The sequence below is a fragment of the Puma concolor genome, chromosome B3 (genome assembly GCF_028749965.1).
Source record: "Puma concolor isolate L17-30 chromosome B3, mPumCon1.1.hap2, whole genome shotgun sequence".
Lineage (NCBI taxonomy): Eukaryota > Metazoa > Chordata > Mammalia > Carnivora > Felidae > Puma > Puma concolor.
This window is the reverse complement of record NC_141672.1, coordinates 118,946,921-118,969,359: the sequence shown is the minus strand read 5'-3', so window position 1 is coordinate 118,969,359 and position 22,439 is coordinate 118,946,921. Positions and strand designations below refer to the sequence as shown.

Sequence of the window (22,439 nt, the reverse complement as noted above, 5' to 3'; positions counted from 1 at the left end):
ATTTTTAAAAATTTTGTTTAATGTTTACTTATTTGAGAGAGAGAGAGAGAGAAAGACAAAGAGCTCGAGCAGAGGAAAGGCAGAGAGAGAATGAGACACGGAATCCAAAGCAGGCTCCAGGCTCTGAGCTGTCAGCACAGAGCCTGATGCAGGGCTCAAACTCACAAACCACAATATCATGACCTGAACTGAAGTCGGACATTTAACCGACTGAGCCACCCAAGTGCCCCAATAAATCCAGCTTTTAAAAAACATTATGGCCGCCTGGGTGGCAGGGTTGGTTCAGCATCTGACTGTTGATTTTGCCTCAGGTCATGATCTCACGGTTTGAGTTCAAGCCCCACATCAGGCTCTGCAATGACCACGCAGAGCCTGCTTTGGATTCTCTTTCTGCCCCTCCCCTGCTCGAGCTCTCTCTCTGCTCTCTCAAAATAAATAAACATTTTTTTTAATTTTTCATTAATAAACATTAGCTGAAACATTCCTACAGCATTAGTGAGAAGGAAAAATGGGTAAAGAGATTATACCACTCTGGGGGCGCCTGGGTGGCTCAGTCGGTTGAGCGACCGACTTCGGCTCACGTCATGATCTTACGGTTTGTGAGTTCGAGCCCCGTGTCGGGCTCTGCTGCCAGCTCAGAGCCTGGAGCCTGCTTCTGATTCTGTGTCTCCCTCTCTCTCTGACCCTCCCCCACTCATGCTCTGTCTCTCTCTGCCTCAGAAATAAACATTAAAAAAAATTTAAAAAAAAAAAAAAAAAGAGATTACCACTCTGTAAAGCAGTTTCTAAAATATCCTTTAAGCAATGTACAGATATTGAAAGGATTGTTGAGTCACGGACTGACACGTTGCCACTCATCTTTTAGTATAAGGAATCTCATAACTGTGACAAGAATGACTTAGAGAGCGGCTGGATTCAAGGTGGAAAGACCAGATGACAGACATATAATGGTTCACTTAAAAAATTAAGAGATGAAGAGAACTGGAGTCCAGACATGCAACAAAAGAGAAAGGGCTATGAACCTATCTTTAGAATAAAATGCTACTATGGAAATCTTCTGTCAAAACCAACTTTTAACATATTAAAGGAAATGTCCTTATTTCATAAGCCCCCCAGAGGGAACTACAGAAAATAATCAAGGCCAGGAAAGCAGAGTGTTAGAAAACTCCTAATAACTGACTTATTAAAACAGTTACTAGTTGTTGAAATCTGTCACTTAACAAATTAAGGCTTTATCTTCAGGAATATCAAATTTTAATGTCAATATCATTCTCAAACGTATGTCAGAATGCCAGTGCCAACTCTATCTTTGAGTATAAAGGAAAAATTTCTTTGGAATTACAATGGAAAAATTCGCTCAAAACTATTGTAGTCACTAGAATCAGCTTCATTTCCTTCAATCAAATGTCCTATAAACTAAAGTAAGCATGCTATATATGTAGCTTTATAATAAATAATACTGTATTTCCCTATTAAACTCTCAGAGGAAAAGACATTTGACACCACCTTAAATTTTTCAAAAATAATTCTTTCTCACTATAAAATTTATTAAGGCATGTGCATTCAAAAAGTATCTCATCTCAGGTTTTAGACAAATCCAAAAAGGATTGTCTATAGCATAAGTTCCACTTCAGGCAAATACCTGAAAAAAAAAAAAAAGAAAGAAAAAGAAAAAGACATGGTCAATATAACTAAATCTGAGTAGAGAACCTAACTTTTTCAGTAGAACCCTAACGTGACCTTTTACTCACTAAACTTGTGTGTTCAAGTTGTACTTTACGAGTCTATAGAATGTCAAGAATCTTAATTCTGCCAGACTTCTTTTGCCTTTAATTAAACTTAAAAGAACATATACTATACTAATGAGGGTGGAAGATGGGGGAGGATCAATCCAAGAAAGATAATTTTCTTTCACTTGTTCAAATCTTCAAAAGAAAAGGCATTTTCTTTTCTTTTTTTTTTTTTTAATGTTTATTCATTTTTGAGAGAGAGAGAGAGAGAGCAACCACAAGCAGGGAGGGGCAGAGAGAGAGGGAGACACAAAATCCGAAGCAGGCTGCAGGCTCTGAGCTGTCAGCCCAGAGCCTGACACGGGGTTCAAACCCACGAACCATGAGATCATGACCTGAGTCGAAGTTAGATGCTCAATGGACTGAGCCACCCAGGCACCCCAAGAAAATGCATTTTTAAAAGTTTACACTCCCCATAATATCGCCATCATGACTTTCTATTCTCACAAAAAATATAAAATTCAAAAATCTGGAAATATAAAAGTAAACCAATAGCACATGTTTACAAAGCCTAAGTAAAAGGAAAGGTTAAATAAAACTGGCTCATAAATTATGAAAATGTTTATCTACATTGGCAAAGAAAATCAAATTAAAATTAAAAAATAAAAAATTATTTTTATTTAATAAAAATGAGTAAAATAGTTTTAGACATTAAAGATATAACACAGGAAATATGTGTGTGTTAATCAGGATTCAGATAGTAAAGATGAGTAAAATATATCAGACATCTGAGAGTTTTCAAGGCATTTAGAAATAAAGGACATAATCTGAAATACAAGGTTACCAAGATTGCAAGAAAAAGAATGGAGAATTCTTTTTTTTTTTTATGTTTTTAATTTATTTTTGAGAGAGAGACAACGAGCAAGGGAGGAACAGAGAGAGGAGGACAAGAGGATCCAAAGCGGGCTTTGCACTGACAGAAATGAGCCTGATGCGGGGCTCGAACTCCAGAAACACTAGGTCATGACCTGAGCAGAAATCAAGAGCTGGACAGACCCTTAACTGACTGCGTCATTCAGGCTCTCTGAATGGAGAATTCTTGACACATATTAGCTTCCTGACCCTTAGAAAATATAACCTATAAGTAGTCAATAAAAATTAATGGAATACCCTATCACCAAGCTGGTCTTGGTTTCTAAATTCTAAAAACCTTAAAGAATAAGGAGCCCCATCAACTAAATCAAGGGTCAAAGGACATCTGGGAGGCCAAATCCAGCCCATGTCCGTTTTTGTCTGGCCCTTGAGCTAATAACAGTTTTTACGTTTAAAAAAAGTTGTGAAAAAACAAAAAACAATACGCAACAGACAGTAGCCACAAAACTTAAAATACTATCTCGCGTTTTACAGAAAAAGTTGCTGCCCTCTGAACTAAACAATTCCTAAATGAGTGAAACAGGTCTTAGTGGTGGCTCTAATCCAGAGATTGAAAGTGTGCCATGGTGTCCTAGTATATTAGAACTGGAAGGAAGCTCTAAGACCATCTTTCCTCCCCATCATGTTACAAAGAAAGTGACTTAAATTTCTTAAAGCCCAGAAATTGCAATCTTCCAGGTCTACTGCCTCCTGAATCCAATATGATTTACATCCTATCACACCACTGGCCCCCTTTTCTTTTCGTGGGGTAACTGGAGAATCAAAGAGAGGTACAGTAAGGGTGAGTACACTCTCCTCCAACTCTCCACTGAGCTCTTCCGATGCACAAGTAATCAATTGACCAAAGTGGGCTACTGATAAACTTCATATCTGACCAGCTCAGCATCCTATTTTCTCAGCTTCATCTCCTTCCAAAATAAGCAAATGAATCTACTTAACATTCCTGAAAAAACACCTTGTCTTTTTGGTCCTGAAGACCTCAGTATATGCGGTTTCTCTCCCAAGGGCAACTCCTCCCTTCTCCACCTACCCAAATTCTACCATCCTTCATGCCCAATTTAACAAATATGACACCTTCAAAAAGCTTATAATCCAATAGGAACATAGTTCAGATACACACACAACAAAGTAAAAAAGATAAATATCCCCCAAGATGTAACTAGAAATTCCTAGTAAAATGTCATCTCTGAGGAAAATGTTTAGGTAAGCCTTTGGGAAAGCCTCTGAATAAGATGTTGAAGAACATTAAAAAAAAGTTTTTAAGATTGGTTACACAGTGCTGCGATTGCACGTAACACCAATCAACTGTACACTTTAAAATGTCTAAGATGGTAAATTCTGTGTTATGAATATTTTACCACAATTGAAAAAAAAAAAAAGACATCTTAAGATCACAGAGCTGGGCGCCTGGGTGGCTCAGTTGCTTAAACGCCCAACTTCAGCTCAGCTCATGATCTCGCGGTTTGTGAGTTCGAGCCCTGCATCAGGCTCTGTGCTGACAGCTCAGAGCCTGCAACCTGCTTCAGATTCTGTGTCTCCCTCTCTCTCTGCCCCTCCCCTGCTCACACTCTGTCTCTGTCTCTCAAAAATGAATAAATGTAAAAAATAATAATAAATAAATAAATACATACATACATACCACAGAGCAAGATGGTAATGTTTCAAGGAACAAGCACTTGCTTTTATCAATAATAAATTTGATATAAATTTAAATTATAAAAGCTAAACACCTATCCTAAAGCAATGTTTTTACATTTGTAAGTACCTTAAAATTAGACAAAGTGGGGAATTGTGAATATAATGAGAGTTGCCTAGGAGATCAAATTCTGTAAAATAAAACAGAACCTACATCTAGAAACCACTAACTTCTGGCAGCTAGATAAATAAATGTTCACAAGATTCCAAATTAAGAAAAAAAAAAAAGTTTAAGGACAGAGAGGAAAGGGGGGCACTCCAGGAAGTGGAAATGGAGTGAATAAAGGACAAAAGGGACAATGTGTTGTGGCAAGGATTCTCACCGTCTTTTTTTTCCCCTAGATTTGCCTCTAGCCAAGTGATGACAAGGAATATCCTCAATTTCTAAGGTACCTGGGCCACCCGTGATATTGAATAGGCTACCAAAAGCCACAGACGGAATATACTGGTTCAAGTAATCAAAGTAATTCAAAGTAGATAGTCCATTCCTGCTTCAGTTTCCAGGTAAACTTTTGTGAACAACAACAAAACTCTGCAAAACCAAATATAAATTCCATGCATTTGAGAATTAATCTGTTATTTTTATAACATTTAAGCACACCAAAGGGGCTGAGAGTTTTTACTTTTTAATTATTTTTGTTTCCTCTGAGTAATTTTATTCTATGAATAGCAACCTTTGCTATGCTGTTTATTCCATGCCTAGAGCTTAGTAGATGCTCTCTAAATACCTGTTGAATTAATATTGGGATATAATATACATTTCACTTAAAATACTCCTCCTTTCTAACTATCAGAGTAATAGTAAGTAGAGAGACAATAAGTAACATTAATTGAAAATATTTTTAAAATCAAGCCATCTAGGACGTCTGGGTGGCTCAGTCAGTTAAGCGCCTGACTCTTGATTTCAGCTCAGGTCATGATCTCATGGTTCCTGAGTTCGAGCCCACATCAGGCTTTTCACTGACAGTGCAGAGCCTGCTTGGGACACACTCACTCTCTCACTCACTCTCTCTCTCTCTCCCCGTCCTCTGCTCGCGTACTCGCTCTCTCAAAATAAGTAAATAAACTTTAAAAAAAAAAAAAAAAGATTAGGGGCGCCTGGGTGGCTCAGTCGGTTGAGTGTCCGACTTCGGCTCAGGTCATGATCTAGCAGTTTGTGAGTTCGAGCCCCGCGTCGGGCTCTGTGCTGACAGCTCGGAGCCTGGAGCCTGATTCGGATTCTGTGTGTGTGTGTCTCTCTCTGCCCCTCCTCCACTCACGTTCTGTCTCTTTTTCTCCTTTGGAAATAAATAAACATTAAAAAAAATTTTTTTTTAAATGAAGTCATCAAAAAACTTAAAGCATATGTCAAAACCATCTTTGAAGCAAACTATTGAAAAGTAAGTCAAACCTTTATTGCAGGCTTTGTTGTAACACTATTCACATGTGTGCGTGAACACACACACACACACCCATTAAGACAATCATTTTTACTAAATATAATTTGAGGGAGAAAAATCACATAATTTGATACCCAGAAAAACGCCAGTTGTCTTTCACTTTGTATTCCACACAATTCCTGGCCAGCAGCGACACTTAAATCATTCACTAAACTGAACAGTCATAGAGAAAACATTCTCTCTGCTGTCCATATGACTTCATTGTATCTCAGAGGTGTGAGTCATCAACTCTGGCAATAAAAGCAGAACTTACACCACTACAAATGCTTGACGTACGTATTTCAAGAGCTCTCAGAAATGAGAAGAGATATCTATACGTGTATTCCCTAAATTATACAAGTGTAAGAAGATACATCATTTCACTGTTGTCGATTTCCTATATTTAGACAGCTCTGAATTGAATTACTCAAGCATATACAAATACAACCATGAAGGGGTCCCCATACTTGCTCCTGACAGTCTGGAAACAAAGGCTGCTACTGAGATAAAAGATGATAGGCAACAGGAATCTGACAGGCCAGTAATTCACTGCATTTTCTGCACATCTGAATTTGTAGGCCTCCATAGCTGTTAAGCAAAATTAGTTTCAAGATGCCAGCCAAAAAGCCTCACAGGCAACAGTTTTAAGTCATTAAAAGAACTACCATCCTCAATCTGTCTGAATTTGTATTTGCTCATTAGAAGCCTCTCAGTGAATTGAGAGGTTTTAATTGCACTCTGGCTCTATCAATGCTTAGTATAGCCCTGAACTATAACAAATTCCTATTCTCCCTTCTTACTCTATTCCTAAAATACTTTAGATATAGTTGAAGAAACTACGCAGATAATCTAGCAGTTCTCTACCAAAAATAGAGCAATTTCAAAGCTACAAATGAGATCTTTATATTCATGCAGCTTAAAAAGCAAAGGTCAGAGAAAAACATCGTCATCTTCCATCTCCTACTTGTTAATCTCTGAATCTATTATGCTCTCTCAGGCTCCTATGTCTTTGCAAATGCTATTTTCCCCCTCAGCTTGGTTAGAACCTCCTCCTCAAATCTGACTATGGCAAATTTCTGCTCATTAACTGGTTTTCCCAAAAAAGGTTCATGCAATATCCTTCCCCTATGCACCCTCTACATACTTTCACCAAGTACTTCTCAAACTGGGTGAACTCTGACTCTTACAGTCAAAGAACTGAACACTCCCTGGCAGAACTATTCAGCTGGTACACACTAGTACAACCTTAAGGGATGAAATACTAAAATGCTTCTGAAATATAATCTGGGAAATAGTCACCGTCCCTAACTACACACCCAGTCTTACCACCACCGCCAAACTCAACAACAAAAGCATCAAAGTCTGATATAGTATAAAAGATGGAGGGGTCCTTCAAGACTCTGAATCCAGTGCTATGGCCATCTTGGTGCCTGTGTTGTAGTGAATGGTAAATACTCTGAATATCACCCCTGCCTCTTTATGCCCAAAGCCTAGAGTACTGCCTAACATATAGCAGATCTATGATGTACTGTTAATTCTTTGTCAAAATAATGGATAACCCTATTCAATGACCCAAGGCCAATAGGTATAATGTCGAAACTACACAGACAATAATTAGATTGGTGAAAAAAAAAATCTAGGCCCTTAATTAAGTACCAGATAGGAAAAGTGAACAAGTCTGCCTATTGCCTATTTCTTTCTTGCCTTCAGCCTCTGATAAAATAAATGTGTAATTTGATAATGTGGGCAAAAATCTTCAATGTGATCATTTATACAGCGTATGATTCAAGTATTTTTTATGTTATTAAAAAAGATTAAAAACAAAGTTCCTATAAAACCATGGAATTTATAAGAATGCCACCAACAGTGATCTCTGAACTACAGTCAGCATCTTGGACAGAAAGACAGGTATCACCAGGAAGAACGTAAGTGATTAATTCAAACAGAGAAAGGCAAAAATGAAGAGAGTTAATTATGAATTGCATGTCTAATTACAGATTTTGCTAGGGGCTTCAGACACTTCTAATTAGTTTTCCTTGGCATATTAATTATAAATAGAATACCATGAGAGAATTTTCTAACCATAGGAATTTACTGGGTATGTAAAATCATATTTTAAGTGATCATTTTTAGAATTTAATAATTAAATATCCAATAGTGCATGATAATTATTTTGAAAGTCGCCAATAAAATATACATCCCATTAAAATCAAGTTACACAGAGCACTACTAAGGTGGTGACAAATCTTTTAAAAATCCAGAAGGAGGGGGGCGCCCGGGTGGCTCAGTTGATTAAGCGTCCGACTTCAGCTCAGGTCACGATCTCGCGGTCCGTGAGTTCGAGCCCCGCATCGGGCTCTGGGCTGATGGCTCAGAGCCCGGAGCCTGCTTCCGATCCTGTGTCTCCCTCTCTCTCTGCCCCTTCCCCGTTCATGCTCTGTCTCTCTCTGTCTCAAAAATAAATAAACGTTAAAAAAATTAAAAAAAAAAAAAATCCAGAAGGAGGGGTGTCTAGGTGGCTCAGTCAGTGTAGCGTCCGACTTCGGCTCAGGTCATGATCTCGTAGTTCATGAGTTCAAGCCACCCTCGGGCTGTGTACTGACAGCTCAGAGCCTGGAGCCTGCTTCAAAGTCTGTGTCTCCCTCTCTCTCTGCCCCTCCCCCTACTCGCGTTCTCTCTAAATGAATAAACATTTAAAATTTTTTCTTTTTAATCCAGAAGGATAAGGTATAAAGCTGAAAGAAGGATGGATATGTAGCTTCAGTAAGATTTTTGAACTTATAAATGGTTATATATCATTTTAGGCTACTTACTTTCTGGTAGAAAAATCACCTTTCAGTCATGCTTGCTATAGAGAATTTCAGAGGGTCGTAAGATCAAAATATTAAAACTAACGACAAAGGGAAAAAAAATAGCAACTTCTCAGAAAATAAAGCTTATCTAGTTATCTAATTTCAACACTGTCCAATTAATCGAACACCAATCTTTAATAAAGCAATGCGGTACTACACACTATCCTAGTGAAAAATTCTAAAAAGTAACAAAATCTCAAAAAAAGAAGTATCATGTATGTGTTTATTTAGAACAAATCAAGGAAAACCAGCCTGATATTTTTTTGTAGTTACTAAATTAGAAACAAGAGAAAAATAAAGACCATAATATATTTTAATTTTAACAAAAGCTTTGAAAGTGTCACTAATCCTAATTGGAAATAATGATTAAATTATCTCGGCTATTAGCACTATCATTTGAGTTTAAACAGAAAATGTTCACAAATAGGTAAGAAACAGTACCAGTCACTACCATTATACCAAGGTACTAAGTACCTATATACTATACCAAACAGAATGCAAGGGTTTTTACCTAGATGGTTAACTTTCACAATCATTTTACAAGGCAGATAACATCATCCCTACCTTCCTGACAATAAATTCATGCTAGAAATAATCTAGCCAATGTCAGCAAGGAAGTGGAAGAGTAAACATTTCAAACTACTACTCCACACGCTCTGTGCTGGCTGCTATACCCCGCTGCCTGAACAGATGGTCTCAATGGATTAAAGCAAGCCAAGTTAGCAATGAAGCTCTGTGGTATATTAGCTGTTCTAAATGGATGAAGTTAAGACTATGGCCCATTATCCCAATGGATATGACCACCCAAACATCTAAGGAAAACAATATTACTTAGTAATTATATTTCTGACCCTGATTTGGAAAACCAAGGATGTTGCCATCAGCTTAACAGCTGTCACAAAATTCTATCTTCATTAAACTCACCTTTAAAAAATGATTTTTTAATGATTTTAAAAATGATTTTAAATGATTTTAAAAAATTACTAAACACTTAAATGCATAAGTAGTCAAATGTTGAGGAGGAGGGAAAATCAAATAAGAGAATCTAAGTAATTTTTAGATTACCTTTAGAATCTTCTATAAAGAAGTTTTAAATAGGATATAAGCATTCATGACAGAGAATCAAAAATAAGAACCAAGATCCATGGCCATTATAAACAAAAGAAAAATATGAAATTCAATCAAGACAGATAGGATAGATGATAGGATAACAGGAGACATGGGGATAAGAGATGGTATAATAAAAATAAATGAGAGTTCTACTAAAAGAAAAGTACTGAAAAATAACCTTTCCCCATCTTTTGTGAGCACCTATAACAAAGAAGAAAACAAAACTTACTGCTGGTTTTTAAAAAGACAGTCATCTCGACTACATCTCTTTCAAAACTTGAGCATAAATAAATTGGTAAGGGCAAAATTACTACACACCTAATGAAGGCACACAAACAAATGTCTGATGAACAAGTAAAGGTTTGGCTAAACGAGGATGAAAAGTACCAACGGGGAAGAAAAGGAAAACTAAGGGGAAAAAGTTGACCTTTCTCCAACTCCTTCTCATGTAAACAGTACCTATTACTTCAGAATACAACTTCTCTGGGAGAAATCTCCTCCTATCGTGCCTCCCCAAATACCTCCTCTCTCCTAAAAGAAGGCCTTATACCCAAATGACATCTTCCTTTATCCTGAACAGCCTCTTTCTAAAAATATTTTCAACTCCTCTAAATCCCAGAGGATAGTCTGAGGACCAATATTTTTGTTTCTACTGGTTTTCTCAATTGAATATTAATGTTTAATCAGCATAATGAAAAATGTTAAGTTTCTTTGATTCAGGAATCCTGATGCAATAAGGATACTGTATAGTGCAAATACAATTTTAATTTTGAAAAACAAAGGCATCCTTCACAAAGATGAAACCATCTGAAAAGAGATTTTTCCCAAAAGATATTGTTACATGAATTATTTTCTAGCCTTTTAAAGAAACCGCATCTTTAACAAAAACTGTATTATTTACAACTCTTTAACCTCATGATCCCCCATCTACAGTACCACTTGCCGACTCAAACATCATCTTAGAGTCCCATTGCTTTACCTGACCTGATAAAACATGCTGAGCTTGCACACATCAGGACTGCACATGGTATGTTTTTTCTAACACAACAATGCTATGCTATAGCTAGACAAGTTGACACCAAGGGTGACCTCTTCTCCCAGTTATACCAAACAACTAGCCTATAATTTGAATATGCTACTATTGTACATATGAGCTTGAAAAGAAAAAATTGCCTGTTTGTCACATTTCCTGAAACTATAAGCTTCTAAATCTAAAGACTGCACAGATTCTGTATAGCAACACTATGCACATTCTCATAAAAATGAGGCAAATAATTTGTAGATCCTATTTCACTTGTGAAAAGGTCAGTCACATAACAGTTTTACGAAGTATCTCATTTACTTAGCAAACTATTAGAAGATGATCTCCCTTACTTTGACATATACGGACAAGTGTAAGTCATAAGCAAAAGGCTGAATGAAATGGTCCACAGAAATTCTTGCTTCTTATAGAGTGTGGAATTCAATCATCCAGTCACCAGAAATCTTGCTGTTTCAAGCTATTATTTACATCACAAACTATGTTTAATTAGGGTTATAGTATACAGGGCTTATTTGCTGCATTTTAAAGTTACTAGAAAATAAAATCTTTCCTTTCGTTGACATTCTGAATGCATTTATTAAAAATTTTTTTAAGGTTTATTTATTTTTGAGAGAGAGAGAGAGAGAGAGAGAGAGAGAGAGCAAGTGGGGGAGGGGCAGAGAGAGAGGGAGACACAGAATCCAAAGCAGGCTCCAGGCTCTGAATTGTTAGCACAGAACCCGAGGCAGGGCTCAAACTCACAAACCGTGAGATCATGACCTGAGCCGAAGTCGGACGCTTAACCAACTGAGCCACCCAGGCGCCCCCTGAGTGCATATTTAACTCCACTGTGCACTATGAATTTATAAGAGTAACATTTTATATCTTAGTGGTTTTTGGAATGCCAATACCATTGCATACTTATTTGTTGAAATAAATAAATCCTTTTAAAAATCACACTGCCAATTATCCTTGACCCCAGAAAATAGACATGTCAAAAACACAACTAGAAAGCAAATAAATCAAGATATATTTGAAATGTTATAATATGATCCCGAAGACCAAATCAGGGTCAAAATATTAAAAGACCTTCAATCTCTGCTACTAAGGAGAATTCCATGGATTCATTCATATACCATTCATAGACAAGAGGTCATCAATACATCTCTTTCCAAGCACAAACATGTTTGCTGAGATAGACTGTGTACATTCAGGGATTTTGCTTTTCCTCTCATCTTTCCTGGATCTGCAAAAAAAAAAAAAACTATAGCTCAGCTGAGATTAATTTTAATTGATTTGTCTTTAATGAGATAAAACCGCTTAAATTGGCCTTGCCAAAAAGCATATCAACCCTCTCAAAATGGGTTACAAGTTATAATGGCAGTGAATTAACTGTTCAGTTAGATAACAAGAAATAAGAATAAAGTTGGGGCGCCTGGGTGGCGCAGTCGGTTGAGCGTCCGACTTCAGCCAGGTCACGATCTCACGGTCTGTGAGTTCGAGCCCCGCATCGGGCTCTGGGCTGATGGCTCAGAGCCTGGAGCCTGTTTCCGATTCTGTGTCTCCCTCTCTCTCTGCCCCTCCCCCGTTCATGCTCTGTCTCTCTCTGTCCCAAAAATAAAATAAACGTTGAAAAAAAAATTAAAAAAAAAAAAAAAAAAAAAAAAGAATAAAGTAACTTACAATAGTGCTGACAATCCAAGGTAACACAAACATCTTTCTCCAAAAAAATAAAAGTGGTTGAGTGCCATGCATTTCAAATAGAAATTCAAAGATTTGGGGGTATCCAAAGCAAGGCCTTCCAATAAGGACCAAAATTATCTAGTAGACCTTGTGAGAGTTCATGAATTGCCACTCTCCATGAAGCTGAAATTCCTAAGAGAATGTGAGTTAGTCTTGAAGAGTGCACTGAAGAATAAAATGTAAAAGTATTTAAATATTAAGATAAAGAGAAATTAACTTTTTAAAGAATCTCTTTATCTAGAAACATACACATATCCCAAGTTTTTGTATAACTTAAAAAAAATAATACTTACCAAATGCCCTCATACATACAATTCTGTATCCTCTGGGAAGGCTGGCATATGCTAAAGGAAGCTATATTCTAACTGGACATACTGCACCACAGTTCCCCATATATGTAGATTCAGGGGTTTCCTGTGAATACTCTAGAAGTTGCAACTGTTCACTGCAAACCCCAGGGCTCACACACCAACAGGGGCCTTTGAGAGGGTTGGTTTGGTCCAGAACATTCGGAAGAGATTTAATCAGCTTTGGAACTAGGATTAGAAGTTCATAAAAGGAAAGTTTTCCATGTATAGCAGCACCTGCCTAGGACATATCAAAAGAAAATACTAGTCATGACAATGGGACCTGTTTCACCAATTATACACAGATCAACAAACTCATTCTATCCTATTCAAAATGCTAGTTTTCAAACCCATATTAGACTAACCACCATTCCCACTCTTTCTAGTACTAAAAACCTAGGCTTTTCTTCCTTGACAATTTTTCACTATGTTTCTTTGCCTGGCAAATGAATAAACTTAGTTTTATTTTGTTTGGTTCTGTTTATCAGACCCAATGATCTTTGTTTTATTCTTTGACACACTGACTTTTCAAGGATACTCTTTCCCCTTTCTTCTACCAAAAGCAAATCAGAGCTGGCCTAGTAGCTGGTGCTGTGAACAACATTCTGCCCTAGCAATCAATAAGTAATACAGGCTGGGAAAGCTCATAGATCTGACACTGATGCACCTGAAATCTGCCAGACAATTAGAATCACCACTTCAGCAAAAAAAGCAATCCTGAGTACTGAATGGTGATGCTGACAAGATGTTGGGAGGTGGAACATAACTGATTTTTAAAGACAAATTTCCTTTTTATCTTCTTTCTGCTTATCATGTACATAGTCCAATTGTCAGAGATGAGAGAAAATCAATTATTAAGTAACAATGACAGGCATCCCCCCTCCTATTATAAATGGCAGATGGATAGGCGTTTTGCTAGAAACCCTAGAACACCACATTCACCAACCCAAGACTACGTACCTTCAATGACATAATCTTTAGTGAGAAACTTATTCCTTAGGTAATTTCAGAGTGAAAGATATTTACCAAATAAAAGAGTTTTATGTAGACAATATAAATTAATAATATGATTTGTCTTATTAACTCAGACACGTCCCAAGCATCCCTCTCCCCATTCACAGAGACTATTCCAGAGGTTCTATGAAACCCAAACAAATAGAAAAATGGTACTGCGGGTTTTTAAATTAAGGAAATAGCATGATGAAAACTGTGTTTTAAGAAGGTTAATAACTTGACAAGATAATGTGGGACTACAATTAGGAGATAATGGAAGCAAACAGGCCAACTCAATGCAAGACAATAACTGGCCCATACAGAATAAAACAATGACTGTTGTAATAGTAAAAAAGAACTAAACTGGACATTGCCAACAAACTTCACCTTATTCTGTTACAAATTTGGCTTATCCTGGGAATAAGGTGGATACAAGTAATCATTTTCTTAATTTGCCTCATGGAAGAAAGGCCTTAAGAGTTCACTTGTGAGGTCCTAGGGTCTGTTTTCCACCCAGGCTACAGAGTGCCTGAAATTCAACCACCAGGAAACCATCCTTTTCAATTACAACACCCTACTGTCCTTATATTTTCTGCCTAAATACCTTAGAAGAAATAATTTCAGAAGTATTCATTAAACCATTATTGCTGCTTTGAGGACAACTAGTGTGCTTGCCTGCTTTCTTCATGTGTATCCACCTCCATTCTCACCCCCACCTTGATACAAAGGGTCTGGGCAAAAAGAAGGGTCCAAGAACCCATTTTATTTGACCTGGAAATGAAACTAAAAGAGATTAGATGCTTTGCCAGAATTAGTAATGAAACCAGAATCAGAACCAAAAGTCTTAAACTCCTAATCTCAGAGCTGTAAGAAAACCTTTATATTTTCTCTGCTTTTAGATACACTATGAAAAAAAATTCTTCCTAATAAAACAAAAAAAAATTCACAAAGGTTTCAAACTAAACTCCATCCTCCTCTTTTTCTTTTACATTAATGGGGCAAGAGTGGTAATAGACACAGCTAATAAATCAAAGAAGATACAAACCCAAGCTTCCCTCAGGGAACTTCTGCCATCATTAGAGCAAAGCTCTGACTCTATAGCCTGGTAAATAATGCCCTTTATATTTAAAACCCAACAATCCTTTCCAACCTGGTCCTTCATACCATGACTTTCCACCTCTTCATTCACCAACTGTGTCTACTGAATAATTAGAGATACCCAGTGTTTAACGTCTCTCATACTTACCTCCATGCCATAGCTCATTCCACTTTTTTTCACAGAACACTTTTTTCCCTTGCCTACATGACTACGTAGCCTACATGGCTACATCCTCCATCTTAGATCCTGACACATCTCTCTCTAACACATACAAAGTCTGAATTAGGCTCCCTTTATTTCCCTCTCTCTATGTAAAAATAGAGGGTATGGTCAATTCCCAAACAAGCAAATGCCTGCCACATTATAGGTACTAAAATGATCATTAGTTCCCAGTTCTGTGTTTTCTCTATGGGACAGTATTCAGTCTACTCCATCAGGGAGATATACAGCTGGGGGTTCTTCCTTCTTCTATTTTGATTTGTTGTCTAAGAATCCTCAGTATTCTTTCTATTAACCTAGGGTTTTTGTTTCTTGGCTATTCTTTTTTCTTTAATTTTATTATTTTTAATTTACATCCAAATTAGTTAGCATATAGTGCAACAATGATTTCAGGAGTAGATTCCTTAGTGCCCCTTACCCATTTAGCCCATCCCCCCTCCCACAACCCATCCAGTAACCCTCAGTTTGTTCTCCATATTTAAGAGTCTCTTATGTTTTGTCCCCCTCCCTGTTTTTATATTATTTTTGTTTCCCTTCCCTTATGTTCATCTGTTTTGTCTCTTAAAGTCCTCATATGAGTGAAGTCATATGATTTTTGTCTTTCTCTGACTAATTTCGCTTAGCATAATACCCTCCAGTTCCATCCACATAGTTGCAAATGGCAAGATTTCATTCTTTTTGATTGCCAAGTAATACTCCATTGTATGTATATACCACATCTTCTTTATCCATTCATCCACTGATGGACATTTGGGTTCTTTCCATACTTTGGCTATTGATAGTGCTGCTATAAACATGGGGGTGCATGTGCCCCTTCAAAACAGCACACCTGTATCCCTTGGATAAATACCTAGTAGTGCAGTTGCTGGATCGTAGAGTAGTTCTATTTTTAGTTTTTTGAGGAACCTCCATCCTGTTTTCCAGAGTGGTTGCACCAGTTCCCACCAACAATGCAAAAGAGATTCTCTTTCTCTGCATCGTCACCAACATCTGTTGTTGCCTGAGTTGTTAATGTTAGCCATTCTGACAGGTGTGAGGTGGTATCTCGTGGTTTTGATTTGTATTTCCCTGATGATGAGTGATGTTGAGCATTTTTTTCATGTGTCTGTTGGCCATCTGGATGTGTTCTTTGGAGAAGTGTCTATTCATGTCTTTTGCCCATTTCTTCACTGGATTATTGGTTTTTTGGGTGTTGAGTTTGATCAGTTCTTTATAGATTTTGGATACTAACCCTTTATCTGATACGTCGTTTGCAAATATCTTCTTCTTGGCTATTCTTACATATTTATTCTGCTGTCAGAATAAATTGTTAGGTTCCATTGTAACCTAACAGTTTTAAGCACATTTTAGAATGTAGCTACTGTTTCTTAAAAGGGAATCCAACCAAGATTAAATACAAATGGAAGTTTTTTTCATAAAGGGCTCAATGGATCAATCTGACCAAAAAAAAAAAAAAAAAAAAATTACTTAATATTCATAATGCTCCTAAAACAAAGGACAAAGAACTTCATTTAAAATGTTCATTGTATTGGGGCGCCTGGGTGGCGCAGTCGGTTAAGCGTCCGACTTCAGCCAGGTCACGATCTCGCGGTACGTGAGCTCGAGCCCTGCGTTGGGCTCTGGGCTGATGGCTCAGAGCCTGGAGCCTGTTTCCGATTCTGTGTCTCCCTCTCTCTCTGCCCCTCCCCCGTTCATGCTCTGTCTCTCTCTGTCCCAAAAATAAAAAAAAATAAAAAAAAAAAAAAAGTTGAAAAAAATAAAATGTTCATTGTATCATTGCCTGAACAGTGTGGTTTGGGACTCCCAGTCTGGGGAGTAGAGACTGGGGTGTCACCATTTTTCTCCCCATCACCAACAAGGTGGGGCTTCAGGTCACAGGACAGAGGGCCCACAGTGGAGGCAGGACCCGTTTACACCAATCCCCACCCCTCTGCGCCTGGTAACTGCATATCTACGGGAGCGAGACTAACACTAATAGAACGAGAGGGCCCCTCCTCCAGATCAGGTCTGGAGATCAGTTCCAGATCACCGGTTCCAAGGCTCCATCAGATATCAGTCCAGCAGTTTTGTATTTTCTGATTTGATTCTTGGCCACTTCTTATTTTATATACATATATACATACATTTTTTTTCTTTCTTTTCTTCCTCTTATTTCTTCCCTTCTCTATTCTGGTTGTTGGTTTGTTTAAACAGACATTTTTAACCTATTCTTTTTACACCTCTTCTGTATCTCCTTCTTCTTTATTTTCCTCCCTCTCTCTCTCTCTGGATTAAGCCATATAGTTTCCCTGATTCTCTGCTGGTAATTTTTTTTTTCTTTTCTTTTTCCCTGCCCCTGTCATTTCTCTCTTTGTTTGGGATAAGGCTTCTTCCACCACCCTCCCCTTTTTAAATTTTTTCCAGGGTTACTTCAACGAACAAATCAAAGCAAACCTGGTGGAAGGTTCAAACCACTACTACCAAGTAGGGAGATAAAGCAAGCAGAGTCACAAAAACAGAGAGCATGCAACACACTCCAAAAACACCTTCTTAAGGGCCAGGCTAGGGCCCTTAAGTGTATGACCCCTTTTTAGTATAGTAGTGCTCACAAGTACAATACACATAACAAGCTATTAAAACATGTAAAGGACAGAAAACTAGCCAAAACGATGAAATGGAAGAATTCTCCTCAAAAGAAATTCCAGGAGGAAATGACAGCTAGAGAATCACTCAAAACAGATATAAACAATATATCTGATCAAGAATTTAGAACAATAGTCATAAGATAAGTCATAGAATAAGAGTCATAAGATTAATAGCTGGGCTTGAAAAAAGCATAGAAGACAGCAGAGACAGCAGAGACCAAGGATTGCTGTAGAGATCAAGGAACTAAGAAATAGTAATGACAAATTAAGAAATGCTGTAAATGAGGGGCACCTGGGTGACTCAGTCGGCTGAGCGTCTGACTTCGGCTCAGGTCATGATCTCACAGCTCGAGAGTTTGAGCCCCACATCAGGCTCTGTGCTGACAGCTCAGAGCCTGAAGCCTGCTTCAGATTCTGTGTCTCCCTCTCTCTCTGCCCCTCCCCCATGCATGCCATGTCTCTCTCAAAAATAAACATTAAAAAAATTGTTTTTAAATGCTATAAATGAGATGCAAAATAAACCAGATGCAGTGACAGCAAGGACAGAGGAAGCAGAGGGGAGAATAGGTGAAATAGAAGATAAAATTATGGAAAATGATGAAGCCAAGAAAGAGAGATAAAATGTTCATTGTATCTATTTGGAAAATATTCATACAACAGCTTATGAATAATCAAGAAGTTGAAATATTAAATCAGTTTATATCATTATAGGAAATATCTGCCTTGAGAAGAAACAGAGTTAAAATTTGCAACATCTGATTCCACATTCTCTTGGTCTTTTTTAAGTGGGATAACTGTTCAAAAGATACATCAAAATCTGATAACCACACTTTTCAGAACTCTGTTCAAAACTTTCCTCCTAGGGATTCAGACTGGGGGCTGCATGACATCCTGACACCATTACTCTAAAAGAAACAAAAAGGAAGCTTTGAGCAAAAAACCATCCAGTTATAGCCTCAAACTGGTCACAAACCCTAAGTCTATTGCAACCCCATATACAATACACTTTTTATAATAATACTAGGTTGAGGGATTTTACCAAACCAATGGTTCTAATAAAAACACAAAAGTGTGACCTTAAATATGGTATTAAGAATAACTCTGGCCAATCTATTTAATCTTTTCTATTTCTTAAGCTCTAAAATGTCATAGTTGTTGAGGGCACTAGGGTGGCTCAGTCGGTTGTCTGACTTTGACTTAGGTATGATCTCATGGTTTCTGAGTTTGAGCCCTGCATTGGGCTCTGTGCTGACAGCTCAGAGCCTGGAGCTTGTTTCAGATTCTGTTTCCCTCTCTCTCTGCCCCTCCCCCCCCCCATGCTCTGTCTCTCTCTCTCTCTCTGCCTCTCTCTCTCTCAAAAATAAACAAACATTAAAAAAATTAAAATGTAGCAGTTGTAAAGCAACTATTTTAAGATGCTTTCTAAGCCACTTGGTACACCTTACATCAGTTACTCCTACTCTATAACAGAAGTACTCAGGGAAACATAACTTAGATTATTAAACACTGAAAAACACAGATTGCAAATACAAATATTAGTCAACGTGAATCAGAAGGTTAAATTCTAACAGAATGATTTATAATCATACCTCAATAATAAAAATATGTTGGGGCGCCTGGTGGCTCAGATGGTTCAACGTCTGACCCTTGATTTTGGCTCAGATCATGATCTCACAGTACATGGGATCTATCTAGCCCTGCCTCAGGCTGTGCGCTGACAGCAGAGCCTGATTGGGATCCTCTCTCTCCCTCTATCTCTGTTCCTCCCCCACTCGTGCTCGCGCTCGCTCTCTCTCTCTCAAAATAAATCAACTTTAAATAAATAAACAAATAAATAAATAAATAAAAATATTTACCTGAGGGGGTTATGGAATGTAGAAAATACGTGAGGCATTTTAAAGATCAGAGTGAAGGAAAGCACAATCTAACTAGATTTGAAATTCAGTAGAAAAAAAACACAAGCTCCAAGAGGATTATATTTTTGCCCTTTACCTTCACTCTTCCCCGTTGCCAGCTGCCTATTTTAGATGTTATCATGCAGAGGAAATAGCAACAATGCCATTTTCCTTCCAAATGCAATCAGATTTTGGCAAACTTAAGGCAGTATGTCAGTTAAAAATAGAAACTCAACCCTAAATGTGATAATAGCTTCTAAATTAATAATACGTTATGCAAGACTCTTGTAAGCATTCACTGAAAGCAAAATTATGCCATTTTGGAAAGAGAACTCCTTGTGAGAGCAGTTCTTAGTAGTTTGATATTTCAAACCACTGCTTTTATTTTTACATAAACACTTGTAACTCCTCTACAAGTTAGCAGCCAATTTTGCCAGAAGCTTAAACAGCTGTTTTCATCAAACATGTGCCTTCTTCACTGGACCTTCCACCAGATCCATTCAAGAATCTCAACCTAGGGGTGCCTAGGTGACTCAGTAAGTTAAGTGTCAGACTCCTGATTTGGGCTCAGGTCATGATCCCAGGGTCACAACAGGCTCAGAGTTCCGCACTGAGCATGGAGCCTGCTTAAGATTCTCTTTCCTAGCCCAAATGTCCACCAATGGATGAATGGATAAAGAAGATGTTGTAAATACACACACACACACACACACACACACACACACACACACACACACACACAATGGAGTATTACTCAGCAATCAAAAAGAATGAAATCTTGCCATTTGCAACTACATGGATGGAACTAGAGGGTACTATGCTAAGCAAAATTAGTCAGAGAAGGACAAATATCATATGACTTCACTCATATGAGGACTTTAAGAGACAAAACATAAGGGCAGAGAAGGAAAAATAATATAAAAACAGAGAGGTGGACAAAAACATAAGAGACTCTTAAATATGGGAACAAACAGAGGGTTGCTGGAGGGGTTGTGGGAGGGGGGATGGGCTAAATGGGTAAGGGGCATTAAGGAATCTATTCCTGATTCATTGTTGCACTATATGCTAACTAACTTGGATGTAAATTAAAAAAATAAATTAAAATTTAAAAAAAAAAAGATTCTCTTTCTTTCTCCCTCTGCCCCTCCCCTGCTTTCCCCACCTCCTCTCTCTCAAAAAAAAAAAAAAATCTCAAATTAGGTCTACATAAATAAGGTTTTACTGAAATGCAGTCATGCCCATAGAGTTACATTTCTATGGCTACTTGTACTCTACAAAGGCATAGTTGAACAGCTGTGTCAGAGACCAACAATGGCAGAACTGAATAGCTGTGCCAGAGATCACATGGCCCACAAAATCTAAAATATTTACTGTCTGGCCCTTCACAGACAAAAATTACCAACACCAGGACTTTTTCAAAATAAATGGATAAAATTACTTCACCATTATCTCCACTGTTCACCGCTACGCAATGAAGGTGAAGGTGAAGGTGACAGGGCTGCTTACTGAACTTCTTAGAGCTTCTTAAATGCAATTAACATTTTAGAATTATACTACTTGGAGCCCATGTATAAGATACTTTCTGAAATACTGAACAAAGCAGAGTTGACTCAGTAACTCAAATGAAGCTAAAACCTTCTCAGACTCAAAATGCAAAATGTCTATACCCAGCACCACCCTAATTAGTATTACTCAGCATTAAGTACGGTAACATCATAAGAAGGTTGAGTAATGACAGAGACCAATTTGTGTACCATTATTTCTACTAAAGAATTAAAAAAAAATTTTTTTTTAATGTTTATTTTTGAGAGAGAGCACAAGGAGGAGGGGAAGAGAGAAAGGGAGACAGAGGATCCAAAGTGAGCTTCTACTCAGAGCCAAGGGCCTGATGTGGGGCCAGATCATGACCTGAGCCAGAGTTCAATATCTGTTTAGGTCACTTAACTTCAGTCAGAGGAAAAAAAAATAAAAATAAAAAAAATTCCAAAACTCCAGAACAGGTAGGCCAGCTTTGAGAGAACAGAAAAGGCTATGAAACAAACACCCTTTCTCCAACAGCTCAGAAGGGATTTGGGTCGCACCACAAAATCAGAAATCCGGAGCAGGGAGGGTCCTCAATCTAACTCTCAATCTACAGAGTGGAAGCCAAAGCCAAGAGAGAAGTCTGGCTTTCTCACCGTCCCACAGCTAGTCATCCATCTTGTCAGACCATCTGCAGGAAGACCTTTCCACTACACCACTCAGCTTGATTCCTACTGAACTGCAAACTCAGGGCCTCCTTAAGGTAATACTTCAACTGAAAAGATACGTACAGGTTGTTGCACAATAGAAAGACACTGGAAATCTGCCAATGGGGAGAGAGTCTTTTACCAAAGATCTTTAAAAAATCTATCTGAACAAGACATAGTTAACTTGTTGACTAAACAAATGCAGACATGTAAATTAAGAAATGCTCACATATAAATTAGGCAATGCTTCTAATGCTCTTCTCAACTGTGTCAGTATTCTCAACTTACAGTAAGTCTCAAACAGAAATTATCTCTTCCCTTCTAGTATTCCCCACAAGAAAATTGCCATTAAGGCCTGACTACATTCCTGATAATCTTTTCCACAAAAACATTTGCCTCCTTAAATTAATAAATTAAAAAATTCATTCTTCCTAAAAAAAAAAAAAATAATAATACATCAATACACTTTTAAAATAGCGAATGATCATACACTTTGCCATCCCCTCAGATGACTGGATGTTCAACTGCCCAC

At 37.7% G+C, this 22,439-nt stretch overlaps 2 protein-coding genes across 3 annotated transcripts in view; both read right to left on the bottom strand.

Annotated features, from left to right (window-relative positions):
* Window positions 1–22,439, bottom strand: part of LOC147580339 (uncharacterized) — a 60,626-nt gene that overhangs the window by 13,686 nt on the left and 24,501 nt on the right. The window lies entirely within an intron of this gene.
* Window positions 1–22,439, bottom strand: part of PEAK1 (pseudopodium enriched atypical kinase 1) — a 315,319-nt gene that overhangs the window by 269,114 nt on the left and 23,766 nt on the right. The gene's annotated exons all lie outside the window — the stretch shown is intronic.